General features: G+C 37.0%; 1 protein-coding gene across 1 annotated transcript in view; it reads left to right on the plus strand.

Annotated features, from left to right (window-relative positions):
- Positions 1-24,632, plus strand: part of LOC129770127 (ras-related protein Rap-2a) — a 500,200-nt gene that overhangs the window by 320,016 nt on the left and 155,552 nt on the right. The gene's annotated exons all lie outside the window — the stretch shown is intronic.

Raw genomic sequence — 24,632 nt, forward strand, 5'->3', positions numbered from 1 at the left:
GCAAAATCCCGGATTGATAGAGAAGCCCGGTATGACCGATAACAAATAGTTCAAGCAGTGTGATGTCCACATTATCACTCCATTCAGATATCGACATAAAGTGGTCAGTTCCACATTCTGATCACGCTTAGGGAAACCCAATACACATCATGGATTACATCGACAACTCATTCGTCATACCGTTAGTTCGTTACTCTTCCATTCCACCATTGCGTTGATCGACCTTCAATACTTATTACCATCTTTCTCACGACAACAAAAAAAAAAAGCTACGTCACGTCAAATCAGCCGCATTAAAACAAATGAATTTGCATAATTCGAAGCTCGTCAACGCAACACAACGCACGGTAGCATTGGGAACCTGCTGTGTCTGGGAGCAGATCGATCCACCACCGCCGCCACCATCGGTTATCCAACGGGAATCGTGAGCTCATCGAGCGCACGCTTCACGCAATGATTGATCGACGCAATCCGCTGGAGAACAAGCAGCTGACTGTACACAAACCAGTACCTGCTTTAGGCCTAACGCGTAGTTCAAGCGCGCGAACGGCGACCCCACGAATCCGGCGAGCCAAAACTAACGGTCCGCAATTTTGAGAAGGGGGGGGCTTCTCCATTAACTATTCACTACTAGTAGCGAAGCGCGCGCGGAGTTACGCGGGTCGCAATTATGCTGTAGAGTTATTTTGAGTCGTCCCGATATGCGAACTCATACTCAACGAGACGGAGGCAGAGGCGAATGGCCTGTCGACCATACTGGTGGTTATATATGGACCCGGCTGCCAATGTCTTCATTGAACTAACAATCGACACATTATAGCGCAATATATGTGATGGTTTCATCGGACTCTACTTAACGAAGAGTATGTTACAGCGGAATTTTTTTTTGGGAGGAAAGTGACTACCTATTCTATCAAATTTCGCTGTTCAGAACGGTTTCATAAGGCAAAAAAAAATATTTTAGAAATATTTACGCTATCAATATGCAATAATCGCATCTGTGTTTTTGGCATGGAAAACTTAAACAAGTTACTATTAGAAATTTGATCGCAACGCAAATTAAAAGGCTGTTGACGAATTTCATGCCAACTCGTCCTAGGAGTTCGTAGCACCATCTCAGATAGCAGCGAAACGTTGTGGATGTAAACATATGGGTCTTTTAGGCAACTTTGCATACTTGAAATATTCAAAAATAAATTAGACTACTTTTTAAAAAGGGTCAAAATTTTCTCTTGATTTTTTACAAAAAAATATAACTCAAAAACTATAATATCTACAAAATTCTGGTCAAATGATGAAATGTTGGAAATTGTATCAATTTTCATAAAAAAAATACCAGATTATTTTTGGATAATTTTTTGAAAAAAAATTAATTCATTTTTCTCAAAAACATTTTTCTTAATTCTCAAAAAATATTCTATGAATACTTCTTACAATTTCCAACAAGTCGTCCATGCATCGGTAGATGGGCGCTTTTATAGGGAAAAAGTTTTTCTAACAACAACTTTGTCATGTTTACTTTAAAAAACTAATCCTAATTCTGTTTAAAGTTAAAATAGCAATATAGTGTATTCGATAAAGTTTTAAATCTTGTTAAAATATCAACTTTCTATCTTTCATAGTTTCTGGAATAAAAGGTATTTTTGTATTCGTATATTAGGGTGGCAGCGAAAATGGTCATGTCAAATTACAAAAACCGACCATGTACATTTAAGCTGAAACTTTGCACAGGTCATTTTTTTGGGCCAATAAACAAAATGTACATGGTCGGTTTTTGAAATTCGATGATGAAATTTTTTTTTCCATACATCCATTGCCACCCTAATGTACATGTATAAAATTGTATATTTATATGTATAGTAATAATGTTTTACTCGTAACATTTTCGTGTGTAAATTTTCGCGTTTGCCATCTTCTTGAAATGTTTCTAAATAGGAAAAAGATAACAGAGCATGTAAATCGCGATGGTTTATACATAAAAATGTTACGAGTTAAACATTAACAGTAATTTTTCAAACATGAAAAGTTGTTTTCAGAAAAACCTTTTCCTTGTAAAGGATCCCATCTTCCATTATAACGCCTATTTATATTAATTTTTTAGAATTTTTAAAAAACATGCTTTCGAGAAAAATAAATTTTAATTTTAATTTCTTTTTCAATAACATTTTTTTTTTAATTTGTTTGATATTTTTTAATGGAAACCTGAATAATTTTCTACATTTAATTCTTGAACCAACATTTTGTAGATCTTATTATCAGAAGGAATGTAGATTAGAACACCGTTTTTTTTTCAAAAATTCAGAAATTTCTAAATGCTTATAACTTTTTTGATAAAATTTCGTTCGCAACTTCAAGTCGACCGTCTGATGGAGAGTATTTTTGCATCACACGCACAGGACTGCGATGAAACAAAATGTAATCCCCTGTGATCGAGTGTGTATCTGAGAAAGAGTCTACCGCGACATAATTTAGGGGTGCCTCAAAACGCTCAAAGTTTTAGTTTTTTAATCCTCGAACATCTGCAAAGGGGTAGTGGGGTCTATCTATCACATGTATATACAGCCATTCCATGCCAAACCAATATAGTGGTTCTCAGATTTCCATGAAAAGTGGTATTTTTGTTCTTTATCTCAAACTATTAGACCCGTATTTTTTAAATTTTTCATTAGGGTGCCCATTTCCGTTTTAGGATGGTGCGAAAAATACATTTTTTCACAGTTCTGCTAAAAAATACTTTTTTTTTAATTAATGATTTTCTAACCATTGGACCGATTCAGATGGTGAGCATAAAAATTAAAGCCAATTAGCTGGTCATTTTCGGAAAAATACCACAGTTGCAGAAAATTTGAACCCTGTTTCAGTTATCCTTAATTGTATTTATTTTTTTATAGTTTTCATGGTCTCGGGACCAAGCTATTTTTTATATTTTTTTCTGGGAAGCTGAGGATTTTTCACATAACATATCTCGAAACCAGGGAGGCGTTTTTTCGGTTTTGAGTTAAAACGCCTTAGTTCAGAAAGTATCGAACATTTCTGGAAAGATTTGTTTAAAAATAACTAAACTTCAACTTTTCGTCAATTCAAACGATTTAAGGATTGTGAAATCGTAAATGTCTATCAAAATGTATAAACACATCGATTGGTATAAAAATATTTAAAATCCGTTCCCAGCAAAAAAAACTGGGTGGGTTATATCTGTAATATAACTGAAATATTGACGTTGGACTACCGTTGGCTTAGTGGTCATTCGTTTGTATTGATTAAATTATTGAATTATTGATATTGATTGAATTTCAAATTCCAACATTCCGATGACCGACATTTCTTGAAAGCTGAGGATTTCTTACATAACATATCTCGATATTAGAGATGCTATTTTTTTCGTTGTTGAGATATGATTTTTCAAAGTTAACCGATGGATCGAAAAAACATTTTTTCCCTACTACTGAACCGATTCAGATGATCGAGATATCAAAATGAAGCTAACTTTTTGCAATTCCTCATTGAGCTATTTTTTCATAGTTTTTTCGGATAAAGGGCGCTCTATTTTTTTATATTTTTTCTGGAAAGCTGAGGTATTTGTTACATAACATATCCGAAAATCAGAGAGGTATGATTTTTCGTTTTTGAGTTATTATTTTGCAAATTTAACATGTTTTAAGTCTTTGTTCAATATTCCTATGGGACGAGACTAGACTTATGTGACTAGAAGCCAATCTGAAAGCCGCAAGTGTGATGATTTTTCTAAGAGGGTTAGCTTATTGGCTTCAATTTAATACATTTGAGATTTAAGATTTAATTTGAGATTTAAATGATAATCGGTTCAGTAACTCGAATGTTATGAATTTTTGCAAAAAGTCATTTTTGGATTAAAGGGAAAAAAAAATATTTTTCGGACCACCGATCAAATTTGAAAACCCATATCTCAAAAACAAAGAAAAAACAGCATCTCTAATATCGAGATATGTTATGTGAAAAATCCTCAGCATTCAAGAAAAAATATAAAAAAAATTAACGCCATCTAACAAAACTTGCAAGTTAAATATTTAATAAAAAGCTTACTCATTAGCTTGCATTTGATATGTCGATCATCTAAACCGGTTCAGTGGTTTAAAAGTTATGAATTTCAAAAACGTCATTTTTAGGAAAAAGTGGAAAAAAAATATTTTTCGTACCACCCTTAAATGGAAATGGCCACCCTAACGAAAAAATGAAATACGGGTGTAATATTTTGCGATAATGAACAAAACTACCACTTCCCATGCAAATCTGAGAACCACTATATCGGTTTGGCATGGAATGGTTGCAAATTAGGGTGCCAATGAAAATGGTCAGCTAGAATTCCAAAAAGTTACACCATAAAAAATATTTACCATCTCTAAAAAACATCATATGCAAAATATCAGCTCAATCGGACTTAAGGGAGAGTGGCGCAAAGCGGTCAAAGTTTGAGTTTTTTGAAAATCGAAAAATCACCCAAGGAGGAAGCAAAGGAAATTGAGGTTTTAAAAAAAAAATTTTTATGCCAGATGTCTTAAAATTGCATGAAACGTCGAGATCTACTGCCACCTCGAAAAAATTTTTTGTCAGAAATTGACTCTCTGGGACTTTTTCGGAATACGAAGCAAAACGTATGCTTTAGGGTGCCAATAAAAATGGTTATCTCGATTTTTCATTCGGAACTTGCTGCGAAATGTTGATTTGCACGATAATATACAGTAGAGTAATTCCAAAAATTTAAAAAATGGGCCCAAGATGGTAAAACTATTTTTGACGAAATTTGTGGAACAAATATCGCAAATTAAAATTTTATTTTGTAAATAAAAAAAAGAGTATTAATTTTTCCTCTCAGTGTATATTTTTTTCAAATTAAGCCAACAATACTCTATAACTATTTCTAACACTTTCTATTTCGGTACGACTCATATTTTTGAGATATAAATTATCTAAGATTTCTCTTACTCAAGTCGATACACCCTTTTCAAAAGTTAAAAAAATGAACCATGATGATATATTTGGAAAAGTTGTTGGAAATTATAAGCAACTTCATAAAATTTCATGAACATGACGGTATAACACGACAAACATATTAAAAAGAGATTATTTACTATAAAAAAGACAATACATCTATCTATATCTATATCTATATATATATATATATATATATATATATATATATATATATATATATATATATATATATATATATATATATATATATATATATATATATATATATATATATATATATATATATATATATATATATATATATATATATATGGAGTGATGTCTGTCTGTCTGTCTGATTCTTATAGACTCGGAAACTACTGAACCGATCGACATGAAAATTGGTATGTAGGGGTTTTTGGGGCCGGGGAAGGTTTTCGTGATATTTTGAGACCCCTCCCCCCTGTCTAAGGGGGGGCTGCCATACAAATGAAACACAAATTTCTGCATTACTCGGAAATTAACCAAGCAAACGAAACCAAAGTTGGCATGTGAAAGTTTTAGGGTGCAATAAATGTTTCTATGATGGTTAGACAGTCCTTCCCCCACTCAAAGGGGGGGCTGCCATACAAATGAAACACAAATTTCTGCATTACTCGAGAATTAATCAAGCAAATGAAACCAAATTTGGCATGTGGAGGTTTTAGGATGCAATAAATGTTTCGATGGTGTTAAGATACTCCTTCCCCCTCTCTTAGAGGGGGCTGCCGTACAAATGAAACACAAATTTTTGCATTACCCGAGAATTAATCAAGCAAATTAAACCAAATTACCATATGGAAACTTTAGGGTGCAATGAATGTTTCTATGGTGGTTAGATACCCCTCCCCCCTCTCTTATGGGTGGCTGCCATACAAATAAAACACAAATTTCTACATTACTCGAGAATTAATCAAGTAAATGGGCGGGACGAAGTTTGCCGGGTTAGCTAATTACAAATATTTTTTTAAATATTTCGAGAATGGCTACATTCAGAAGAAGATTGATAATAACCTTTTTTGTTTTAAATCACATCAGGATTCATAATTTGTGGCTAAAAATGATTGTTAACATACAAAAATTCGAAGTTTCGGAAATTCCTAAAAATTCGATGTTCCAGAAAGTTCGTCAAAAATAGTTTTACCATCTTGGGCCTATTTTTAAAATTTTCTGCATGACTTCTATTTTGTATGAAAAAATTTTGAAAAAAATTAAAAAATATGTATTTTGGATATTGCAAATTGAATTTTTGTTTTGTAAATAAAAAAAAATTACTAATTTTTTTCTCAGTGTATATTTTTTTTCATATTCAACCATCAATACTCTATAACTCTCTCTAAGACACTACAGGTGAACTTCGATATAACGTACATTTTACTTTCAAAATTGTACGTTGTATCGAATTGTACGTTATATCGAAGCATAATATAGTACTCACAAACGTAGTCTATAATACATTATTGTGTTGCTGTTTTAGTCAAGTTAATGAATAACTTCAATCAGAAGACGAAGCCAGCTTTTCTCATGATGTTTCCCTTCGTACTGTTGATTAATGCTTGATTCATTTAGAATCCGGAATCACAAAACCAGCTGTATTTCGGGATTGATTGAAGGTACAAAACTTGTTTTAGCATCACAATACAAATAATTCATTGTTCTATCAGAAAAAAAATATTGAAATTTTTTTTTCCTTTACTCTTTGGAAATGTGTACGTTATATCGAGGTAAAATGTACGTTATATCGAGTGACGTTATATCGAGGGTACGTTATAACGAGGATACGTTATATCGAAGTTTCCCTGTATTTCGGTACGACTCATAGTTTTTGAGATATAAATTATCAATGATTTCTCTTACTAAAATCGATACGCCCTTTTCAAAAGTTACGCTTGAGTCAAAAAATTCCCAATTGCTGTGAAAAACTCATATTTCCTCCAACCCAAACGGAATACACACTTTCATTGGAATCAACAATACAAGTTTTTAAAATCTGCATTTTAGGACGATTTCATTTGGAATTGCTGAGTATGCAAAATATTAGCTCATTCGGACTTCATTTACTAGGGTTGCAGACGTTGAAATTTGAGTCCCAGAGTGTCGTTTTGACAATTTTTTTTCGAGATGACAGTAAATCTCGACATTTCATGCAATTTTAAGACATATGCATTCAATTTTTTTCCGAAAACCCCGATTTCCTCCCACCTTGGGTCATTTGTCGATTTTCCAAAAAAAATCAAAGTGACCGTTTTGCGCCACTCTCCCTTAAGTCCGATCCAGCTGAAATTTTGAATAGGTTATTTTTTGGGGAATGTTTTGTATAGGGTACCTTTTTGAAATTTTAAGGTAGATTTTTTCCCATACATTCATTGGCATCCTACTGTATATGCATGTGGGAACAGAAGTGGCACCGGTTTGCATGTTTTTGTTTTTGCAATGCTGACTTCTCTAGGCTCCTTTTTGTGACGTCTCTGTTGGGGAAACCGTATTCCGCTGTTACTCTGGTTGCTTCTTTTGGTCGGTACAATTTGAGGAGCACGAATCGGGCCAATCAAAACGGGGAATTTAGCGCGTTCAGATAGTGCTTCACATCTCACAATCATTCATTTGTTTATCTCAAGAAAAGTGAAATTTAATTTATTGTGACAGGACATTAAGTTACAAGCATTTGAAATCCTTCAATATTTCCTACATAATCAGTGCTTAGATTTTTATTTTACCTCCCTTATATTCCTGGTAGAAGCCGTCCTACTTCAAAAAAGATGATAGGGAATGGTGTTCGACACACGACCGCATTGTTCACGTAGGATTTATTATTGTTGTTATTCTATTCTTTTATTTAACTTTTTTGCCAAATCATTCCGAAATTATTTTGGGAATCATCAGGGCCAATGCACACAGGAGCAGATACAAATGGGGTTTCAGCGTAGCGAAGATGCACTATTCTTACGTACGGGTTATGAAGCACGCACGTACGCATATAAATATCCATATACGATGGCTTGAAGCAACTAAATATACACACACTTATCTCCGTTTTGCGCTCTTCTCAACAGAAGCCCTTCCTGTTAATATTGCCAGTCCAGATTAGCTTAGCTATCATCCTTTGTGGAGAGAGTTTTCCTACCGTCATGCGAAACCAAATCACGGACAAAATTCCAGAACATTTATTTTCTTGGTAAGCTGACGATAGCCTAGCTCGATGATTCCCCACACAATTGTGTACCTCAGAACCTTAATGCAATGGCGTCAGTTTGACGCAATGATTGCAATGCCAGAGACATCAGCGAGCGAGTAATTTGGTCGCGTCGACAGCTCAGTCCGAAACGAAGACATGTAATGACGCAAAACAAGGAAGAACAAGTGATATTCATTGCTTTGAATACAGAACGATACTGAAAGTTTGCCTTCCATCTTTGCTTGAGACTTTAAACTTCTTCAGTTCATTCGTCTCTAACCTTCAAAAAGGCCCATGGAAAACTTTACTTTATCCATCATATTACTCCTCCACCCCCATTGCCATGAGAAAGGCATTCGATCCCTCGCCGTCCAGCTCGCCCAGCAACGATGTTGTTCAGTCGATTTCCTCACGAAGAATGAAAGTTTGCTTCAGCGAGATCCATTGTTTATACTCCAGGCAAATATTCCCCTTCGTTCTTCTTCTTTTCCTTTGTTCACGGAAACTTTACATCTCACGATTTCCCCTTCGTGCTCGTCGTTATTGACAACTTTGTTCGGGAAAGCACACAAATGGACAGAACAAATGTATGAGGAAAAGGGAACGCTTCCAATTTTCATCAATTTAAACCATATACAGACTTTGGGATTGTAATGTATAGCGTATCAAACAAATCTTAGGGAATGTCCGATTGGTTTGGTATGTATATCGTCAAAATCCTTTCGCGGCAAAAAGAGTTATCAACGTTAACTTTTTTTCATAAAAACGTGATCTGTTTTCTGTTTGGCACCCTTAATGAAAGACGAAGTTCTACGTCAAAACTTGAGGAAATGCATCAAATTTTTGTGGAAACCTTTTGTATATGCAATTTTACGATGTTAGCACCCAAAAAATGTAATTAGAAACGTTAAACTGTACAAGCAACTACTTTTATGGTCAAATTTTCATGGTTATTTTCAGTGCCAATCAAACAATTTATTGACGTTTCCGTCAGTTTTTTTACCGTTGACATGTCAACCCAGTTAGCAAGTGGAATTCGATTACATTCAATACTTCTTAAATTTGACTAGTGACATACCGTGAAACATCCGAAAGTAAAAACATGTGTAACATTTGTAACTCAGAACTTCGGAGGATGGTAATCCCGGGATGTTTCCAGTAAAATGGTAAAACTATCAAACTACATTGTAGCCGACAATTAGTGTAGAGTTTTTTTTTCTCACGACTATCCGCCGACAAACCAGATTTCGATTTTCTCGTTGACATCCGCCGCAAGTGTAGAGAGCAGGGCAAAGTATCCGCCGTAGTAGTAACTGTAGACCTATTAACCAGATTTTCAACCATACCCCGGTTCTCTGCCATTTTCCCCATCCGTCGATAATTTACATGAGCAGAATTAATTAGAAAAATCTTACACGCGCACCGGTTCTGCCAGTTACTTCAGTTACTTCGGCCATGCTAGAAAAGAGATCTGCGACTGGGTGATGGTGATGATGATGTTGTCTAGCGAAACAACCCCATCACTCTCATCGCAACGAATCAACGGAACAGAACAGTTAGCCGGCGAGACCAATTGTGGCCCGCAATTGCGTCAATATGGATGGACGGTTAGTTGAATTTGATTATTACCAACAGCAGTAGTGCCGCAATCAAATAGCCCCAGCGCTTCTCGATCGGCTCTCGATTTGCTGGTCGAAGAAGCCGTTTGGGAGGCCAGCCAATTGGTGAAACGCTATATTTGTGCAATGTACGCGCGCGATACAAAGGAACGCGTATTTCCGTCTTTGTCTCTCGTGTTCAGAGAGTTCAGTCTGATTGAAACGTTCGTCCATTCGTTTGCGTGAAGATATGAGACGATAATGATGATGTGTTGTGCAAACGGTCTTCAATGAACCGTCACGTATATAAACTCATTCGAGTGGAAGCTATTGAAACTCCGATCTTTCACAACAAATCGTGAGTTGTCCGACTACCGGGGACTCTCGTCGTTCGAACTTGAATCAACCTTGCAGTTCACTTTGCTTCCGGAACACAACACGGGCAGATGCATCTAAACGGTCCCTAATATATCATCGGCCGGTCCGTATCTGAATATTCATATGGGAAAACAGCGCGCGACGAATTATCTTGTCCTGCATTCTTCCTTTCTCGTCGTCGCCAATGTGGTCAAGAAAAGAATGCCTTGTGGTCATTGCCTGTGGCGTGGAAAGGAGGGAGGAGAGCGGATGTGCCAAATGACTACACTCTATAAATGGCAATCCTCGAGAGTCTCTATCGTTGTTCGTTCGTTGCCAGAGTTGAACAAAAGCGGATACCGGAGACCGGCGACAGGAGCCGTGCCGCGCGTGTCCAGGCGTAGGAAAAAAGTCAATAATTGTACTATCATCAGCATCATATTTCATAAATCGACATACACACTCAGGCCGCACCGCAATCCATATATCGGAACGGGCACACGTTGCTTGTCCGGTATCCGGCGGCTAGTAGTAGGTGGTTCAGGACTTGCTGGTAATGATGATGATGATATTGCGAAAGTAAATGTTGGACGAGGCTCTTTATATCGTCAGGGGTTTTTGACCGCATGTACAAAAGATTATGTTGGATGCTCCTATCGAAGGCTGGATGGGTTCCGGCTGATGTAGCCTCCCATGGCGACAAAGGTGGACCATTGGAAGCATTGGTTCGTGGTATGAGAAACAATTTATTAGAGATGTTTTATCTATAAAAGTTTTGCAATGTTAATTAGTCTGCGTCATGAGTCTTAATCGATAAAGTGATTTCAAACTTTCTCGAATTCGATCAAATAATTGAACCGTAGAATTCAAAACACAGAATGTAACCTTCTTCTAACGGTACAAAAAAAATAAGTACAAATAATAGCTGGAGAGTAATCATCAGTAATGGTACAATTTTTATGTGATTTGGCAAGTGAAAATATAAAATAGCAGGTTACACGATGAATGAAATTTTTGATTGTTCTTTTTTTCAAAATTGTATTATGTGTACGGCATTAGTTTAAAACATGAAACTTACTGCAACGTTATTCAAATTATCTTCTATGGGAAGTCGCAAACTTGGGCCATTTTTCAGGCAATACAGGGATTACACGCTGGAGGTATGGTTGTTTTGAAACGATCAAGCCAATTTGTGATTTTATAAGATCGCAACCGCTTTTCTTAAAGACTTAAAGATGATGTCATAAACCAGAACAAACAGATCTTTCTAGATAATTCTTGAAAGATTCATGAACATATGGTTTGGCGTTGTCATGGTGTAAAATCATCTTGTCAAGTATATTTATTTCATACGATAGCTGCGTCTTGAGATATATGACGTAGCACTACGTCTTTCAGTAACGGTACCAAATCAGAAAACAGGTCACATTTTTTATGAAATAATGTTCACGTTAATAACTATTTTCATTGCGAACGGATTTTGGAGGTTTGCATACTAGTTGAATCGGAAATTCTCTTAGAGGTTTTTTTCATATTATGCATCATTATACCCTAGTTTGTAAATGGCTCATTTTAATAAAAATTGGAAGCATTCCTAGTTTTTTATACATTTGTTCTGACCATTTATGTAATCACCTACCTGCACCGTCAAGGGTGTCAATGCTATATTTTTATATACCACTGCAAATTGGTCCCTCAAAATGCGAATGCTGGGAACAAACACTGCATCAATTGAACGGACACTGTGGAGCAAATATTGCAATTTAGACCTCGCCCGATGAAAATTTTTGAAACGACCGGAGCGTAAAAACAGGACACTTGCAAGTTCCAATATGCAGTCTTGCGAGCAGGCAACACGGTGAAATTTTTTTTTCGCAACATCAATTCCAGCGTGGAACTTGATCAAATGATACAACTTGTCGATTTTCGTGCTTCGTTCATTAGAAATGTTGAATAATGGTGGTGGTGGGGCAAACATATAATCGCCTGTGACCGTATTCATGTCAACTGGGAAAAAACGCCACGATAGCTGCTATAACTGTAACACTAAGACAAAGAATAAGGCTTACCATGCATTCTCAGTGTATTATTTTCGCGAGAGGAAGAATGAACCATGACACAACCATCTTCAGCTGCTTTTGGAAAACCACACAAACCAATTGACCCCCTTCCAGAGTTAGCAAATCTTTGTTATTTGTAGAATTTCGATGTTGGAATGCAGTCCGAAGTAACAAAAAGTGGATCGATTTTCTCATATTTTGACTTGTGTGGCTTTTAGGAGTGTGTTCGGACTTATTCATGACATTGACTTGACTGACACTCTATCATACAATTTTCGTGAATTCGAGCTTTGTCTCCAAGTAACAAATGGTGCCAAAAGCCAGCTGTGGAGGAGGTATTTTCCAGCGATGAGAACTGTGTTCTTCAGTGGACAACTGGACGTGAAAGTTTGTTGTAATAAAATGTTCATTCTTGAATTTCTTCAGTGTTTTTTCTCGCCGACAAATTTCTTGAATGATTTTTTGTGCCATTACTGAAATGAGCGTTTTTAAAAAATTTTAGTATTAAAGATTTTTTTTGTTTAACACTAATCGAAGTGTTATACAATAACGGTGATATTTTTCTAAAATCGTTTTTAACGGATCGTCCGATTAGAGCTGCCTCCTCGCCCATAGGAAAATGATTCGGCTAGAAAAAAAGACAGGTGGTAATGTTGGGGACATAATCGGATAGATGTAAAACTACACCAAGGCTGTCAATCTAAATAACTTATCGTATATTCAAGTAATTTTCCGGTATCTCTTGGCAAAAATACATCACGCTGGAGATGTATTTTTTTGTAGTTTTTTCCCAAATACATCACTCCCGAAGAATGAATACCTTTCGCAGAACGCCAACAGAAAATCCGGAATCGACTGTGTTGGCGACAACTGTAACAATCGCAGTGGAACGAATTTTCAGTTTTCAAATGAAGTACACAACAGTCACAGCTGGAAATTTGCTTTGCTTGAAAGTGGTATCAAAATATAACAAGTTTCAAGCCGGATAACTTGTTATATTTTGATACCACTTTCAACCTAGAGTTTTCAACACTTCTCAGTTTACATAAGCTTTCTCCTGGCAAACAAATTATAAAAATCAATTGGCTTTGAATTATTTCGGATATTACTTTAGAATGGATCGAAGTGTTGCATTAAGTTGTAATGAAATAACTCTTTGGTGAAAGGTCTGGTGGACATTGTTTTATGGAACGGATACATTCTAGTTTTTGCCAGACATATTGTCAATGCACGTAACGCATCTCTTCTTCTAGACACACTGAATGCAGCCACAGGGTATTCTACATCACCATCATTACATCGCTGTGTGCTGAATCGATAACACGAAAACTGCTACCGCTCTTTCTGGTGTGAAATTCTTGCCGGTTACAAAATGAACGATCGGTTGGGATTGGAGCAGTGAAATTTACACGAATTGACTGGCTGTAGAATCACACAGGTGTGAGGCTTGCGATGCAATATTTCGCTTCTCTTAATTCTTCCATTGTAATGAGCAGAACCGTTGTGCATGTCAGCAGCATTACAAAAAAAGATAGCAGATAACAGCTCGCTGGCTTGTGCGTGTGTTGGCTTCGTTGTTATACTTTTCATATTCCCCTTGGATAGAATGATATGTACGATGGATAACTAGGTTTGTTTCCGCTGTTATTCTAGTTGTCCTTTTTGGTCAGGACAATTTAAGAAACACATATTGGTCTAACCAAAAGGTGGAGTTTAGTGCCTTCAGTAAATGCTTGACATTTTAAATTATTCATTTGTTCTTTAAAAAAAATTTAAATAAATATCTGAAAAACGGGTGAATAATGTTGGGGACATAACCGGAGAGACGTAGGACTAGACCAAGGAATGTCAATTTGAATAATTTATAGCATATCTGTGTAGTTTGTCAATATCTTTTATCAAAATCACAATTCCAACACTAAAAACGGGCTTTGCGAAAGGTTAGAGCCTAAACGTTGCACTTTAATCCGTTACTGGGGAACCTCATGATAACCGAGAAAAGAAGCGGTGTCGGGGACGCCACGGAGGAAACCTTTTCAGCAGGCACACGAGAAAACACTACCACAGCAGCTGAAGCCGAAATTGACGTACGAGGTTCACAAAATACCACGCTTTACTTTTCTTCGACCCTAGGAAGAATTATTTTTGAAAAAACTTTAACCTTGAGAAAGGTTTTTCTTTGGTATAAAAAATCTCCAATACACTTTCACCACTAAAAAAAGCTGTTTCCAGGAAATCCTACTTTAATCCGAGAACGAGCGCAAGCGCTGTAATCTCGATATTTGTGTATCATTGGCTAAAAATAAAATGGAAGAGCAAAAGTCTAAATGAGGAGAGATGATAGATTTGTATAGCTGTATTTTGCTGCAAATAGTTAAATTTTAGAATTTCGATATTAGAATGCAGTCCGAAGTAACAAAAAGTGAATCGATTTTTTCTTATTTTGACTTGTGTGGCTTTTAGAAGTGTGTTCGGACTTATTCATGACTTTGACTTGTCTGATGCTTGATCATACAATTTTCGTGAATTCAAGCTTTGTCTCCAAGTAACAAATGTTGTCAAAATGAAGCACATTCCAAGCCAACTATAAAGGAGGTGTTTTCCAGCGATGAGAGTTCTGTTTTCAGTGGACAACTGGACGTGAAAATTTGTTGTAATAAAATGTTCATTCTTGAATTTCTTCAGTGTTTTTTTCTCGCCGACAAATTTCTTGAATGATTTTTTGTGCCATTACAGAAATGAGCGTTTTTAAATAATTTTAGTTTTAAAGATCTTTTTTTTTTGTCTAACACTAATTGAAGTGTTATACAAAAAAGGAGATATTGAAAAAAAAATTAGGAGATATTGAATATTGAAAACTGTTTCCTGGGAATCCTACTTTAATCCGAGAACGAGTAACTTCAGGGACTCCACGAAAGGCGCTTTCTGTAGGTATAATGAAAAGCACCCTTACAGCGGTTGACGTACGATGGATGAACCTTTTTCCTTGTATCTACTCATCTGAAAATTAAAATTTGTTATATTATATAAGTACCCTTAATGAAGGGAATTTTTAAGCTGGCTAGCTGACTGAAGAAATACATGAGGTGTGGCTAACGACAATTTTCCCTTCTTTTTCTCACTCATTTGCTTCGGAAGAATCGCGCGTATTTGCTTGCTATGATTGTCTTCGCAGTGGTATTTTTTTTTTTTTTAATTCGTTTATTTTTACAGGCTCAGTTACTTAAGTTTAAAGGAGCCGAATTCTTAAATATATTTTTAAAACTATATATATATAGAAACAATTTTCTTACATCTATGGTTAGTAAGGTGGAAAACCGATTACTCGCGGTGTACTCGAGTTTAGAAGGGTGACATATTTTTAGGAGAAGGATGGGATATAAGGAATTTGTAACAATGTTGATGAGCACTCAATTCTTAAATCTATTCGTATATCTATAGTTTATTTACATTTCAACTTATTCTACTATTTATAGCAAGGGGACGAATTACCCGCAAAGGAAGGAAAGGAGGGTATAAGGATGTAGGGACAATCACACACGAAGATCTATAGCTTTAAGGAAAACATATATATGGGACATGTAATCAAGGTCTAACCGAGCCAACACATCTCTCACCGGCACATTGGGCTGTCTTCCTCGGGCCCGAAGGGAGTTTTCTAAATTCGATCTGGCGACCAGATACACCTCGCACGACCAAACAATGTGCTCGATGTCGTGATAACCTTGGCAGAGATTGCTGCTGGCAAGATTGAAACGAAAGAGTAGTGCATCTAACGAACAGTGATTGGACATGAGTCGGGAGAAGGTGCGGATAAAGTCCCGACTCAAGTCTAGACTTTTGAACCACGGTTTGAGGCTAACCTTAGGGATAATCGAGTGAAACCACCGGCCCAATTCATCTTCATTCCACTTGCGTTGCCAGTTAGCGATGGTATTTTTGCGGACTAAAGAATAAAATTCATTGAAGGCGATTTGACGCTGATAAATATCGCCTTCAATTGCACCTACCTTTCCCAATGAGTCAGCCCTCTCATTACCCGGAATTGAGCAATGTGAAGGGACCCAGACAAAGGTAATGACATAACAGCGTCTGGATAAAGCACTCAAAATTTCTCGTATTCTCTCAAGGAAGTACGGCGAGTGCTTTTCCGGCCTCACTGAACGGATAGCTTCGACAGAGCTAAGACTATCCGTTACAATGTAATAGTGTTCAACAGGTCGTGATGCGACGCTGTCCAGCGCCCAGTATATCGCTGCCAATTCAGCAATATATACCGAGCAAGGATTCTGAAGACTGTGTGAGGTGCTAAAAAATACGTTGAACACACCAAATCCTGTGGACTCATTCATAGAGGACCCATCAGTAAAGTATATATTATCACAATTGATACGCCCATACTTTGCATTGAAGATTGTAGGAACGAACCCCAATCTAAGATAATCTGGATTTTCATGGATTTTCTCCTTCATGAACAGATCGAAATGTACAGAGGAATTGATGTAGTCAGGAAAACAAACACGGTTGGGAATATACGAAGAAGGAACAACCTGCATAGAGGTGAATTCATGATATGAATTCATGAATCCAGAATGAAAATTTAGCTCGATCAATTGCTCAAAATTTCCGATCACCAATGGATTCATAACCTTACACCGGATGAGGAACCGAAGAGATAATAAATTGAAGCGATCTTTTAGTGGGAGTACGCCTGCCAAAACCTCGAGACTCATGGTATGCGTTGAGGGCATACATCCCAACGCAATACGGAGACAAGGATACTGAATTCGCTCGAGTTTAATGAGGTGTGTTTTGGCAGCTGATTGAAAACAGAAACTGCCATACCCCATCACTGAGAGAATAGTTGTTCGATACAACATTATAAGATCTTCGGGATGGGCTCCCCACCAGGTGCCGGTAATTGTACGGAGAAAGTTTATTCTTTGTTGACATTTTTTACTCAGATACCTAATATGGGCCCCCCAAGTACATTTGGAGTCGAACCAGACCCCAAGATACTTGAATGACATAGCATGAGTGATCGGTTTACCCAAAAGTTGAAGCTTTGGTTTTGCTGGTCTATGCTTCCTAGAAAAAACCACCATCTCTGTTTTCTCCGTGGAGAATTCGATCCCTAGCCCAATGGCCCAGGTTGAAAAATTGTTCAAAGTATTTTGTAAGGGTCCTTGCAGGTCGGATTCGTTTGATCCTACGACAGACACCACTCCATCATCTGCAAGTTGTCTTAGGCTGCAATTTTGTGTAAGGCAATTGTCGATGTCGCTTACATACAAGTTGTACAAAAGGGGGCTTAAACATGAGCCCTGGGGGAGGCCCATGTAGGAGACCCGATTTACTGTCGAATCCCCGTGAGAAAAATTCAACTGTTTCTCACAAAGCAAGTTATATAACATATTATTCAACAGAGGCGGCAGACCCCGAGAGTGTAATTTGTCTGACAAAACCTCTATTGAAACAGAATCAAAGGCCCCCTTTATGTCCAAGAATACTGAAGCCATTTGTTTTTTTGCGGCGTAAGCCATTTGAATTTCTGAAGAAAGCAACGCAAGACAATCATTCGTCCCCTTGCCCCTGCGGAACCCATATTGTGTATCTGAGAGTAGGCCATTCGTTTCAACCCATCGATCAAGGCGAAACAAGATCATTTTCTCCAACAATTTCCGTATACAAGACAGCATTGCTATTGGGCGGTACGAATTGAAGTCGGACGCGGGTTTTCCGGGTTTTTGAATAGCTATAACTCGTACTTGTCTCCAATCATCTGGAACAATATTATGCTCCAGAAACCGATTGAATAAATTCAACAAGCGATGTTTCGCCACATCAGGGAGGTTTTTCAGCAAGTTGAACTTAATTCTATCCGATCCCGGAGCAGAATTGTTACATGAAAGGAGAGCAAGAGAGAATTCTACCATCGAAAACCCGGAATCAAGATCGCACCTATCTTGTGGTATATCTCGAACAATTTTTTGCACAGGAGCGGAATCGGGACAAACCTTCCGCGCAAAATTAAAAATCCATCGATGTGAATATTCTTCGCTTTCATTCGTTGAAGAGCGATTTCTCATGTTTCGAGCCACTTTCCATAATTTTTTCATTGACGTTTCTCGTGACAAACCTCCTACGAAATTTCGAAATTTTTTCTGGGATGGGTTTCGTTTGAGCGCGAACCGCGCTGTCATAGATCAAACGAGAAAGGAAGTTATACTCCTCCAATGGAGGTAAACCATCTCTGGAATTGATGGCTAGAGCAATCGCGTCCGTATATTTTTTCCAGTCAATGTGTCTTGTGAGGTCATATGCCATGTTTATAGATTCAGAAGAATTCGACCCAATGGTGATGGAAATTTTGATTGGCAAGTGATCACTACCGTTGGGGTCCTGGATTACATTCCACTTGCAATCTAACGATAGTGAATTCGAGCAAAGCGAGAGGTCAAGAGCACTTGGTTTAGCAGGAGGTTTAGGAACACGTGTTGTTTCCCCAGTATTCAAAACGGTCATATTGAAGCTGTTACAAAGGTCATATATCAACGATGAACGATTGTCGTCGTACTGTTCCCCCCAGGCAGTTCCGTGAGAGTTGAAGTCTCCCAAGATCAATCGTGGCTCAGGAAGAAGTGAGCACATGTCAACAAGTTGATTGCGGCTAACCGCAGCTCTCGGAGGCCAATACAAGCTGACAATACAGAGGTCTTTTCCTCTGATGTTTGCATGACAAGCAACAGCTTCAATCCCTCCAATTAGGTGGAAGGTCAATTCGAAAAAATGAGTGGCACTTATTGATCCCCAATAACACCCCTCCGTATCTGTCATCACGGTCCAAGCGTATAATATTGAAATCATGGAAAGAGAGATCATCTCGCGAAGAAAGCCAAGTTTCGGACAGAGCAAAAACATCACAATTGAACTTATGAATTAAAAATTTGAATGTATCCAATTTAGGGATAAGACTACGACAATTCCACTGAAAAACAGTGACGCAGTGGTATTGATGTATTTCGTTGTTGCTCTAGTTGCTCCTTTTAATCGGAACAATTTGAGGAGCATACTTTTTTTTATATCTGTATTATAGTGACTTTCAACACTTTTGGCTGGTTCGTCACTTTTTACTTCCAATTTTGGAAGAATGTTGGGAGTGAGAATTGAACTCGTGATCTTCAGCGTGAGAGGTATGGATGTTACCACTACGCCAGATCGGCCAGATTGAGCATACTGGTCAACATTTTACAATTATGCAATTGTTTATCTCAAGAAAAATAAAATGTTGTTTATTAGGATTGATGCGTAGAAATATTTCCTATCAATTGATGCAAACATCTTCGCGATCTATTGAGAAATGCTCGAGTCATAAGCGTTCGAAATTTTTCATTTTTTTCTACTTGTTCAGTGGCCTATATCTTTCGTTTAAACGTAGTCCTTCGTCAAAAATATTTTATTTGCTGTGAAAAATTGCGTACAAATATTTCCAATCAATTTATGCAAACATCTATGCGATCTATTAAGAAATGATCGAGTTTTAAGCGATAGAAATCTATCATTGCTTAGATTTTTGTTTTAAAACTCAATATTTCAAAATTGATATTAAACTACGAGAGAAATCACACCTCAAACCGATGTGTGTGGAGGCGATCTGGCGTAGTGGTGATATTCACCTCTCACGCTAAAGGTCACGAGTTCAATTCTCACTCCCAACATTCATCCAAAAAAAATGGAAGTAAAGTGACGAACCAGCCAACACTTATACTATAATATAATACACTATAATACAGATAAAAAAAAAGATAAACAAACCGATGTGAGTGTATGTATCAGTTTCTGTAATTGATTACAAAATATTTCATTGCACACTGCCACATTTTCACATCGAAACAATAGCCAATAAGATGTAAACATAGTTTTCTATGTCAAAAAGTCGAGGGTAATTGTGGAATAACAGCAATCTCACTAACTCACTCCACCATCTACCGTTTTGTCTCAAATTCCGAACACTTAATTTTTAAATGTAAATTTACTAAATTTTAATGTTATGAATAGTTGAATAATATAAACTCTGACATTCTTCGTTGTATAGGTTTCATTTTAAAATCATTTACAGTAATCGATACTGCCTATAACTTATAATACTGAGCATTTGCAAAAAAGTGACTGCAAAACCAGCGAAAAAATGTTTGCGTTAGCAAATTCGAAATTTTAATGAAGTTTCGAAGTACAAAATCCAAATTTTTGGGAGTTTAGTATAGCTATACTTTAGTTCGCTATATCGATCATCTGAATCGGTCTGGTAGCTCGAAAGTTATGATTTTTATATTGCATTTTTGCTGTTCGGAATTTGAGACAAATGTAATCAAAATTAGTTTTTCATCATGGAGAAGTATTTGTAAATCGATTTTATGGTGGAAAAATGAAAGAAACCATTTTGAGTAATTGGACATTGTTTAACGGCCAACAAAGCTTAAGTGTTCGGAATTTGAGACAAAACGGTACATCATTTTCATAGTAACACTAGCTGACCCGGCAATCTTCGTCCCGCCCAAAATTTAGTTTTCGTTATCACATTCATGTTTTTCTACTAAGCGCACGTTCATAGGTCCAATCGCAGATTTTCTAATCTAATCTTTAAAATTAACTTTTACCATAAAATTCCTAGTACTTCTACCAAAACTCTTCATTATAATATCAGATTATTTTCAGACACAATTCTCTTTCAAAATTGTTCAACCACTTGCAAATAACATGTTTCTCCGTTATGGAATAAATGATTGATACAGGAAATATGATAGAATAAAGACAGGACAATTCCTTTCTAGAATTTTGCTCTTATCAACACATTCGGTGATCCATTTTTATTTATATAGATAGAAGATGATATAGGAGTGCGCTTTGTCACATTAAAAAAAATTCAATTATCATGTTTGGTTGGAATATGTTTGGCTGAATGTGTATTATTTTTAAGAGACCCCCTCTCCATTTCAGAGGGGTGTGTCAGGGGTGTCATACCATCATAGAAACATTTCTCATATTCGAAAACCTTCCAACCATGCCAAATTTGGCTCCATTTGATTGATTAGTTTTCGAGTTATGCAGAAATTTGTGTTTCATTTGTATGGTAGTCTCCCCTTAGAGAGGAGGGAGGAGTGTCCATCTACCATAGAAACGATTCTTGCCCCCTAGAACCTCCATATGCCTAATTTGGTTTTATTTGCTTGATTAATTGTCGAGTAATGCAGAATTTTGTGCTTCATTTGCTCCGTTATCTCACATTGATTTGTGGTTGTTAGCATGATTGCTGCATTAAACCTATTTTTTTGAAATTTGTTTTTTGTGGTAATTGGCGTGACGTTGGATATTTCTCTGAAATTCTCTGAATTTCTTCGAAATAGATTGAAGTGAGAATCACAGTAATTCCGATGAGTGTATGGAAGCTGAGGTTTTTTCTTTTATGTTCATTTGCGGATTACAAAATAATTACGTCATTTCGAGGCTAAAAATTTGAATTTTTGCCATTCGATGGACATCATGTCGCCAGATATCATGTACGCCATTACGTCCTGAACTTAGTCCGCTATGGTACCGAGCAGTAAAAATAACGTTGCGTGATTTATCCTCGTCCTATCGCGAAGAATTAAAAATGCATTTCGACTAGACGCAATTTTTTTGCGCCATGCTCCAGTTGTGTGTTGCAGACCAAATAACATTGCGCTAGCGCAACTCTTGGCTCGATTTAGTAAGGTAATGTACATTCCACGTGTAATGTTATTCATGAACTGTCAGTGTGAAATTACACGCGTACCTTAGTAAGCATTTGCTCAACACTGTTTTTTGCAAGGAATTTCGAGGGTCTCTGGCTTAGATCTTTCTCCTCGGTCCTCCACAGGTGCCAATAAAAATCAGTAATAGATTGTTAATCTATCTTAAATTCGACAATCTCAAACAACTTTTAGTGAAGTATTCCGTTTGGCCGAAATCTCCCTTCTCCATGGATGAACGAAACGCTACCGCATACTTCCAGAGCCCAGAGATAAAATTCTATTAATCAAACGAAACAGGGCGGCGGAGACAAAAGGGGATAGTGGTTCCCACCCACCTGGGAACAGCAAGCGAAGCGATTGGATCCGATAAAAATGTCCAAGCAAATAAAAACAAGATCACCCTCGCGCGAATGGGGCAAGTATGTTGCCCTGGGTCTCTCAAAGTGCACAACAGGAAGACGAGCAATAGCGCTAAGCAATGCTAGCGTTATGCGTTGACATTGGTTTGGTTCCCCCTCCCCGCCCCCTTTGTCGATGATGGCGATGAGGTACATTGGTTTCTTTTTTCATTCATTTCGTTTTAGGGCAATCAGTGCTCTTTTTGCACGAGCGTTTTATTGTGCAGCATTTTACGATCGATGATTGGGTGGATCTCTGCTGCTGTCTGTCTGTCTGCTCCTGCCGTGCTGTGCTGTGTCTGGAAATAATCGAACGAATTATTCGATTCCGTCGTTCTCAATTGATTCAATGGTGCATTTATTGAGTAGCCATTCCATTACGGTGATTTGTTCTATACGTACAGGAATTGATTGGTTTATTGATTTGGTCTTCAAGTTGTGGTTTTATAATCGTCATAAAACGGTAGCTACCAGAGACAGGTGTGGAGCAGTTTGAATAACAATTTACAACAAATTCTTGGAAGTTATGGAACAATACAGGGCGGACTCGATTATATATAGTCTCGGATTTCTTTTCACTGTATATAATCGAATCCTGTATATGATCGAGTCAATTTTTTTTGTTTTATTCATTTTTTATTCATATATGTTTCGTGTTTTGAATATAATAGAAAAATTACATTTCTCATTCATCCCCTTAAAGTCAGAAAACACCTTTCTCACATGAAAAAATAAATTTATTATAAAATTTATTATAAATTATAGATGATCATATTTGATGAAAATAATCGTCCTACGTATATGTTCAAATTTCAACAATGACAGAGTTATAGAACTTTTCACTGTTTTGGATTCTGTTCCCTCAAACTGGATCTACATTAAAAAGTACGCTACGGAAGACGATTCTATTGATTCCATTTTTTTTTCATCCCATTTATTTATTTGAGGCTTATTAGCATTTTTGCTGTAACAGAGCCGAATTTTAATCGTGTACATGTCACATGGTTATCATATCTATAATTAGCACATTACACACAGTTGCCATTCGCCAGTATTCTATACCATTACATATGGTACATTCACACAGTAGCCATTTAGGCGTGAGAGTATTCTTTCTGTTCTTCCATTATCCAGTTAGACCACCGGACAGCGGAGACAGTTGATTGATGATTGTTGAGTTATTTATAGAACAGCAGCCCGGTGTGTCTTGCAGAGCAGAGCAGTTGTATGGATGAATCGATCTTATTTCGACCGTGGATCGATCTCCATCGCTAATGATTGTTGCGTGGACGTAGCTATTCTATAACAACACAATGATGGTCAATGAGGGCCCTGAGTTTTGAACCCACAATCGATCGCTTACTAAGCGAACGCGCAACCATTGTGGCTACGGAGACCCCCATTGATTCCATTTGAAAGATGAGAAAATTTAGTACATTATATGTTTCTATGGTGGCTAGAGTCTCCACCCCCCTCTCTAAGAGGGGGCTGCCATACAAATGAAACACAAATTTCTGCATTACTCGAGAATTATTCAAGCAAATGAAACCAAATTTGGCATGTGGAGGTTTTATGGTGCAATAAATGTTTTTACGGTGGTTAGACTCTCCACCCCTCTCTCTAAGGGGAGGGGGGTTGCATTACTCGAGAATAAATCAAGCAAATGAAACCAAATTAGGCATATGGCGGTTTTAGGGTGCAATAAATGTTTCTATGATGGTTCGACTCTCCACCCCCTTCTTTAAAGGGGGGCTGCCATACAAATGAAACACAAATTTCTGCATTATTTGAGAATTAATCAAGCAAACGAAACCAAATTTGGCATGTGGAAGTTTTAGGATGCAATAAATGTTTCTAGGAATTTTATAGTAAAAGTTAAATTGAAGCGGTCGATTGAAAGATCAATCAATGAACAGTTCTGTGATAAGACCCATGAACTTGCTGATAGTAAGAAGACGAGAATGTTTGAAGGTATTGATAACAAAAAACAAATTTTGGGCGGGACGAAGTTTGCCGGGTCAGCTAGTTGTACAAATAAGAGCCTCTTAAATTTCACTTTAACGTTGACAGGTTACATTTTCGCTTGGAATAAGTCATATTTGAAATGTAAATAAATATTTTTTTTTAAACTGTATATAATCGAATCCAAAATTGTATATAATCGAGTCACATGCTGTATGTAGTGTCAATAGTCAGAGTCTTTGTGCTCGCAAGCTTTGTAAGTTAGATGAACTGAGACAAATACTTCACCTTGCTTCAGTCGATATCGTCTGTGTTAATGA

Source organism: Toxorhynchites rutilus, chromosome 2, assembly GCF_029784135.1.
Source record: "Toxorhynchites rutilus septentrionalis strain SRP chromosome 2, ASM2978413v1, whole genome shotgun sequence".
Classification (NCBI taxonomy): Eukaryota; Metazoa; Arthropoda; class Insecta; order Diptera; family Culicidae; genus Toxorhynchites; species Toxorhynchites rutilus.